Source organism: Calidris pugnax, unplaced genomic scaffold (genome assembly GCF_001431845.1).
Source record: "Calidris pugnax isolate Ruff unplaced genomic scaffold, ASM143184v1 scaffold82, whole genome shotgun sequence".
NCBI lineage: Eukaryota > Metazoa > Chordata > Aves > Charadriiformes > Scolopacidae > Calidris > Calidris pugnax.
This window is the reverse complement of record NW_015090833.1, coordinates 3,774,602-3,783,391: the sequence shown is the minus strand read 5'-3', so window position 1 is coordinate 3,783,391 and position 8,790 is coordinate 3,774,602.

Here is an 8,790-nt window from a genome sequence, read left to right as displayed (position 1 = left end):
CCCCCCCCCCCCCCCCCCCGAGATCAGCAGTTGGGACAGCAATTTTGTTCTCTGTGTGTACAGTGATACTGGGGCACTGTGATGATACAGACTAATAATAATAGTAATAATAGTAATAATGATCTGTTTGTGAGAGTTTCCACTGGAGCTAAAGCAGGTTATGTGTGTCAAAGCCATGGACAGCTTTAAGGTCCTTTGTCAGGTCAAAGAGTATAATGAAGTTTAAGGTTTACAGGAAACATTTGTTGTTCTCAATTAGCAGAGTCTAGTCACATCCTTACTCACCATCTCATAGAGGCAGAGTGCCAGCAGGTGGGTACAAAAGCGTGTTGATTCTTGGAGTCCAAGATTAAACATGAAAGAAAGTACTAGCTGCTCAGTCGAGCAGTGAAAGCATGACAGGTTTGGTTTGTGCACTGTTTTCTGATGATGTATCCAGTTATTGAGAAGGCCATCAAATACGCTTTGTGTTGCCCCGGAGAGTGCTGGGAGCAGTCCTGAGCACAGCAGGAAAATAATGAAAGCCTGCCAGAAATGCATGTTCTTGGGCAGTTTTTGCAGTAGTTTGCATCACCTGATGTGGAGCTCTGACGTGTTGAATCAAGAGGTGGCATTGAATGTTTTCTAGGAGGTGAAAACAGTGCCCTGCACAGTAGGGGTAACTTCAGGGCGTTCATATCAACACTTTTTTAGGGTGCAGGGGGAGGATGTGTGGGAAAGTTGTAAACTGTCACTGAAAAGGAAGCTGCTCAGCAGTTTCTGAGCAGAACCTCTTCTGTAATGTGCAGAATGAGTAACTTACGGGTGTGTAAAGGTCCATGGATCAGGGAATCCTATTCTCCAAAGAGCAGCAGTAGCATGTCTCCCTACCCCAGGCTTTCCTCCACTGACTCCATGGGATTTGAGGGGGGAAGACATCTAGGGTCTTCTGCTTATGCTCTGTGTTACTGCGGTTACTGCTCTGTCCTTTGCAATATTCTAAGTTTGTCTGTTGTGTTCCTTTTGAGGATCTTGCGGTGCAAAAAAGAGGTAATGGACATACTGGGCTAACCGGGGTCTTGGAGATCGTGGAAGTAGTAGGAGCTGTGTGACAGTCCCCTTGCCAGGGCTGCCAAAGGGGGGTAGTTACCTTAGGAAGTGCCGCATCCTCGGAAGAGTGACAGGGTGCAAGGGAGGTGGGGGTGCAGGGTGGGTGCCATCCAGCCTTGGGAACACTGATAAGCTTGAACACAATTATCAGGCAACGTTGCTGACTGCAGAACTTTTCTGTTTGCTCCTGAGGATGAGGCCTGTTGAAGTTTAGAGCATAAATAATTATTATCTCTCCAGAGCAAGGGCTCTCGCTCTGTGTTTGGCCCTCTGTCCCAGCCCCCGCTCCGTTCAGCAGGGTCAGGGAGAAGGGAATAAGGGGCGGTGTCTTTGGCTGACATGAACCCGCTGGGGAGGGATGAGAGGAAGGGGGTCTTGGGGGCTGGGTTCAGAGCAAGGTTAGCCAAATATCGGATAAATTAAGCAAGAGAAACAGACAGCTCAGCTTGCAGTGAACTTTTCACCCAGCTAACCTGTTCCTCACCCTGCATTGCACAGGTGGAGTACAACTGAAGTAGAGCACAAACCTTGCTCTCCCTGCCTCCTTTTTTTGCTGTAGCGTAAGCATGGCCAAGGGGAGAGCAGGAACTGAAAGGGGTTTGTTTGATTTGCTGTTTTGAGTCCAAGAAGTATTATAATTCTAATTGCTGTCTTTAGAGCACTGAAGTTAACACCACTAATTGCAGAGGGGTTAGTCATTATTTGCTCCACTGTAGAATGAGGACCAATAATTTCTGGTCTTAGAGAATTGGGAAGAAATTCCATACTGGAGAGGGCAAGGAACAAATGACAGTGTGTAAACAGGGATGATTAGAGATTCTTTGTGGGAAAATACAGGACTGGTGGGAATTCAGTGAATTCTGGTGTTTATATTTCTCTGACTTTTCTTCTCCATTTGCAGTGCAAGTAAATACAAATAATTGCTGACAGATGTTGTAAAAATATAGCATTATGCTAGCCATTAAGCTCAATTTTTTTCTTAGTTAATAATATATATTGATAACTAGTCATGGCATACTTGAACTCTTACTCACATCACCTCTATGTAATGGGCTTTGCTCCAGAAGTGGGGTATGGAACCAGGAGCTGAATTTGTTCTGTTGACCCTTTCCTAAGTCCCTGTTGCTTCCATTCCCTCTCTCTTCTCCCAAGAAAGCTCCAAGCAAATTAAAGTTACTGTTTTTTAAGTAGTCGCTCCAGCACAGTCAGTGTGGAAGTTTTTGATACGCTTTCTTAGACTATTTTTCTCTTTTATGGTGTGGCAGGTTTGTTGGAGAGAGATAATCTGGTAAAGCACTTCGACCTAGTTTTTAGACTAAAATCACTGGTTTGAAATTGGGACTCTTATGTTCTCTTCTGATCTTCCTTTTCACTCATCATAGGTAAGGAAGCCAATAGAAGCTGTCTAATGCACAGTATTTCCAGGAGTTAAGTACTGTATTTTTCATGTGTGAGTGCCTAAATTCCATAAAAGGGGCGTCCTTGCAGACCCTCCTTAAGAAACTTTTACTGGTAGTGCACTTTCAGATGGTAAATGCCGGGAGCTCTGTGTCTAAAAAGGAAAGAGCATTGTATAAACCTAGAGATAATCTCTGACTGCAGGAAGCTATGAGCCTTCCTGGAGCAGTGAATATTTTCAGTTTTTTGCCTCCTGCTCTGCTCAGTGCAGAATGATGATTTGCACCCCCCATTTTGGATCTGAGAAGGAGGTCAAGTTCTCAGACTACCTGTGAATGTCAGTTTGCATACAGCTCCATAGCCACTGCTGCTAAGGTTTGCCTTAGGTGATTGGCTGCAGAGTAGTACTGACAGCATCTCCCTTGGGATCCCAAATTCCTGGGTGCTGAGGAAGGCCAGGAGCTCAGACTGACATGACCCCATTGTCTAGATGTGCATTCGGGTCAGCCCTGCGTTGCAGTAGGACAGTGGCTTTAACTGTCCCAGTGGTGCCACCCTTGGTTACAGAAAAGCTGTGGGGGAAAGTATGGGGAAGAATAGCCATGGCTGTTGTAGAGCTTACTGCTACCATTTGCAGTTTGTACCAGAGGACGAGAATATAATTTTGCTTTCTTAGCATTCCAGTGTTTTGTCCATCAGGTGAGAAACAAATGCAGTTTGGATGCAGAAGCTCGGTATTTGTGTTGACAGAAAAGGGCCGTGGCTCTGTAGATTGGGAAAGGTGGGGGGGCGTGTGAGAAGAAGGTGTAGAGAAAGGCAGTATGAACTGTAGTGTGGTTGCTGTTGAGTTTATGAGGCTGCCTGTTGTTGATGCTACTAGTTGTTATCAAAGCATTTTTCTTCTCATGCAGTTAAGAAGATAAAAGTAATAGTTGAAATCTGCATAAGGCAGCACTGCTCTCTGCTGCCCCTTCCCCTGCAACGACAGGAGCATTTTTGTAGGTTTGGTGAGCCCAATCAGAGAATGGATTCTGCTCAAAGTCACTTTTTTTTTGTTTGCTTGTTTTGGGCTTTTGTTTTGTTGTCCTGGGTTTGTTTTATTCCCTTGGGAAGGTTCTGGCTGGCTAATTTTACAACCTATATTTTCAAATCCCCTCTGGGGAGGGGATGGGGCAAGGACAAGTTCAGTGGTCATCAGATAAGCAAGACCACTCCTTTTCTATCAGTTTAAGCAGATTCAGCAGAGCTCTAAGTAACATCATAATCTTCCTAAAGACAAATTTGCTTGTCTGACCTGTCAGAGTGTATATTCTCCACAAAAGTTGCTCCCTTTTAGATGTGTCAGTGAAGTTTCCCAGACCTGTTTGATCATTCACCTTGTGGCTCAAAGCCCTCGTGTCATGGCAGGCTTGTTTCTTCTACTGTATTTTTTACTATCCCTTGAGTGACATTATTTAAATGATGAGTCTCTGAGAGATGATTCATACCAAAAAAGATCTAATAATTGTTACCAGTTATTCAGATCAGTGTTACTGATTTCCCGCATCCTCCCACTGGTCCCTTGAGCTCTCCCACCCACTCATTTTTTCTAATAATTCCCAGGCTTTCTGGCTGTACGCTCGGTTTGCCCTCTTCTGTGTTCCTTTGCTGAGGTGTAAGCATCTCGCTCTCCCCAGAGGAACGTTAATGGCTCGGCTGTAGCAACTTGTGTAGGCAGATAGGAGCTGGAATTGAACTAGCAAGGTAGATGGATGGACTACTGGCAGCTTCAGCAAAACTTCAAACCACATTCACACCGCATCTACTTCACCCTGCTGTGGTGGTGGTGTTGGCAGTCTCTGAGGTAGCTGGTTCAAAGCTAGATGAGTAATGTATCTGCAGGCTACAGTGTTGGGGTGCACAGAACTACAAACTGGATTGTCTAGAGAAGTTCTGCAAAGAATTACACTAATTACATGCTCTGCACTAGCAACGACTTGCACCAGTAGCGACCCCGTGTGCTGCTGCTCTTCCAGTTTGTAGTTATGATTGTTTCTTCCCTTTCACAAATAAAGGTCTTCAATTTACGAGGCTTTTTCCTCCAGCACTGTGAATTGCAATCTGTATTGTGCAGTGATTCGTATTGTCAATGTAAACAGTAAGCTGCTGTTGAGAGCAGTTTTATTCAAGCAGCTATTCAGTCTGGCTCCTTTTGCCTTTCATGTTCTTCTCTTTTCATATCTCTGTGTGTTCTTCCTTGATCTTGCCTGAGTCCCTTCCGCATGTGTATTCCCATTTCTTTTGCCTTCCTTGCTCATTCCGTCTCTTAGTCATTTCTTCCATTAACAGGAACACACTTGGTTTTGCCCAGAGTTAGATGGATCTAGAGTCCCAGAAATAGGAAAAGGGTGAAGCTGGATCAGTTCTGGATGCCCAGAATGAGACATTTCAGAACACCTTGACATTAGAGGAGCTGAAGTTCTGAAGTTGGTTTTAGAGATAGGTTTGGCTGTGTTAGACTGTCTTGTGCAGGGCCTTCTGCAAGGCCTGAAAGAAATGGAAAACTGCAGACATACAGTTACATGGATCTACAGAGCTGTTCTCCCCTAAGCAAGGAAAACAGCATTCACTCTATTTATTAGCCCTGGGGGTGGGGTGTTAATCTGATTTTGAGGGGTGGGAGCTTGTTGAAATTTGTGCTGTCAAAAATCTGTATACAGAATGTGAAAAGCCACTTCTGTTACGGAGCTCACTTGGTCACTCTTGCTGGGAGGGGTTGGGAAGACAACAGCCGAAAATAAGGATGTTGTCCCCAGTATTTGAGGTGAGCTGTTCATTTCACAGACAGTGGTGAGGAGAATGAGAAATATATTGAGGAAACAGGGCACGGAGACACAGCCTTAGTTAATAAGAGGACATAAAAAATTAGGTCAATTTCCTAATACCCCAGTTTTTTTAAGGAACAAACCCTCTTGTCTGGGGTTTTCCTATAGAGGAGATATGAGGATCTAATACTAAAGAAAGGGATCTAAGGCATAATCCATCCCTTGCACAGGATTCTTGGATTTACTAGCTTACTTTTGAGTTATTTTGATGGTTCTAAGCCATGCAAATCAGTGAGATAATCACAAGGACTGTGGATTGTTAGCTGTGTTTCTGCAGCTTGTGAACTTAGCCCCCAAATAAACCGACAGCTCTTCTGGACAGAGCTGCTTTACATAGCAACCTTCTCTGGTGTTGGATTGTATTCACTGTTCTGTTCAGGGGTGAAAAGTCCTGTGCAGCATGTGTTGGCCTAGCAGAATGAGCTCACACGAAAAGAGCAATATAGCTGCCCCCTTTCTTCCTTTCTGGAAAAGCGAGTGAATTTACGGCTGTTCTTGTGTATGTAGTAAAGCTGGCACCACAACCCCTACTTTGTCAGCAGTAGGACAGTTGAGGGGAAGAAAAGCTTGGCGTAACCTTTGGTATGTTATTTATTATCACTTTGCAGCCCCCTGGAAAATGAACTTTAGAAAATTCTGAGCCGATGGTAACGGTGAACACTGGGAAAACCAGGGAATCAGCAAATCCATTGTGTTGTGCTGACAGAAAGATACTGTTACAACACACTTTAGCTGCCAACTTGCTGCAGTCACTCAATCCATCATGGTGGGCTGTTGGATCACAAGCCAGTGAAACTCAGCCTGGCGTGTTATTTTAGTCTTACATGGACTGTGAGATAAACGGGGCATGAACCGGCCCCCTGGCAGGGGGTCGACCCCTAGCGCCCTCATTAAAGTGCCAATCAAAAAGAGTAATGGAACAGGGAATGGAAAGCTGGCTTCTTCAGCCTGTTACCGCTCTCAGTCTGAGCAACTTTCACAAGCCAAGGGAAACATTTCTCTTCTGAATAGGAGCCAGACCTCCAGAAATACCTTCCTCTCTGCTTGTCTCTGTGAGAGCAAGTCCTGAGGCTCTTTTGGGTGTCTTGCTTGCGGTGGAAACCTGTTGCCTACTGTGCTTGTTCAATGCAGGTAGTGGGAAGAGTTGTTGCCGAATGCAACCAGAAAGGGTGCAGGTTCTGTGGAATATGCAGGCACTGTGCTGTGCTTGCACTGATCATCAGTCGGTCAGTGGTATGGTTTCTGTCACAAATTGCTCGTATTTCAACGTTTGTGCATGAAAGATGCAGAACCTTGCTTTTCCCCCATAGCAGTCCAGTTACCAACTGCCTCTAGAAGGCATCTTGTGTGTGCAAGGTGCAAAAGTGGATTCTTGTGCTGTGTGTGGGTTATTTCAAACTCCCACAGGAACCCACAGCAAATAGGCCCCGTGGTAATGCCATAATCTTGGGTGAATGTACAGCTAAGGCTCAGGCATACATGCAGTGCTAAGCTGCCTAGCTTTGATGGTTAATATTTCAAATAGGCATGTAACCGCTGCTTTGATAATGGATGTTTGTCTTTCAAATTCTGAGTATATCCAACACTGCTGATGCTGTGGGAATCTCTGCATGTCCTGTGATGTATTTTTGGTTTCTGGTGTATAAATACATGTTCTTCTGCACGTCAGCTTCCCTCTGGTGTGTGCTGGGAGGAGAAGGCAAAAGGTAGCTGCTGAAAAGAAAGAAAGGTGGGTGAAAGTCTATGTGTTATGTGGATTTAGCATTTGCAATCAGGAAGCTCGAAGCTGGGGAGTTAGCTCTTAAACCTGCTTATAAATGTCAGCTCTTGGTGTGATCTTGCTGTGATTATGAACTTGGCAGCTGTTTATTTTTGCTCACAACCTTTTGTCAGCAGGCAGTTTCTCCAGGTGGATATTGGTTTGGTTTAAAATATTTTTTTAATGGGTTGGAATTAGTGTCAGTGAACAAAAATGTACAAATAGTAACTAGCTTCACTGTGAGTAATGGATTCTCCTGTCATGAAACTAACAAGGTGGTCAAATTTCCAGTTGACATGCCATTGCATACTGAGGCTGGTACAGATTAGAGAAGCCCTTAAGAAGCATTAGAGGAAATTAATACAGGTAGCAAGTAAAATGCATGATTGGAGATCAGCTTTATACCAGACTAGGTCAGAAAGAATAATTTTATCCGTTTATATACAGTATCGTGTTCTTGTATTGTACATATACCTGTCTGAACTCAGGGTGTAAGAATCCTCTGAAGGGTCATAGTGCAACTGCTGTTATACCACAAATAGAGAGGCATATTGTAGCACAGAAGATAGTGCTAAATATAATCTTCACATTTCTGGGATGTTGACCTCAAATACTGTTCCCTCCATACTTTGAGATTAAAAGAAATCCTGAAAAATGTGTTGGCACGGGAAGGATTATTCAAAGGGCCTAGAACTGCACACTGGCAGAGGGCAAACATCTCTGGTGGTATTCTGCCTGGTGTCTGAGTTGCTGCGTCAGGGGCTTGGCCTTACCAAAATCAGGCTGGGGGGGTGAAAGTGGAGGGGTGTCTTGTCCTGCAAAAGGTTGTTTGCTCTCCGCTCCCCCCCTCTCCCCCCCGCCATATGCAGGCACCATTTTTTTGCTACATTATTCTGATATCCAGTGGTTTGTAGTGCTGATTGTCGATTGTTTGCTAAGGGCCTTGAAGAAACAGTCATTAGGTACGGTGAGTTACCTCCCAGATCAAAGCAAATGTTTGCTGTTGCTGTGGGTTGAGGGACAGTTGGTATGACAGATTTTTATTTGTTAAAAATTCTCTACAGCTGCAGCATCCAGGGGACCTTTTTTTGCTGGCATTTTCAGTGTGCAGAAACAATTGTTCTGTAGCTCCCATACACAGTCCTTGTCCTTTGTGTGACCCATCCATTTATCCAAAATGTAAATGCACATGAAAGCTGTTTACTTCTCTCGTGGCCTTTTAGTACTTTTGAGTCAGACCAGAGTAGGCCTGAGGTGCAAGGTTATTCTTATCCAGCGAGAGAACTCTTTGTGCTGGGCACATTGCTTGGGCAATAGCCTGTCAGCTACAGAAACAAAACCACCACCAAAACCCCCAACCAAAAAACCCTTGTGATTCTGGAGTCTGATTACATTGAGGCAACTTAACTGTACAACAGGCATTAATAGAATTGATATAATGCAGTAGGCATGCGTCTCTTATGTAACTGCATTTCGCTCCAAGATTATTTTTATTTCTCTACTAGAATGTGCTGTAGTTCTACTGACGAACATAGCAAAAAAATTTTTTTTTTCTCCCCCAATATTTGTCAGTGGTTAATGAGTAACCTTTTTTTTTTTTTTTTTTTCCCTCTAAAAATCTTTATCATTAAATACTAGAGTTCTATAAAAACAACGGTATAGGGAACTTATGATTAATAT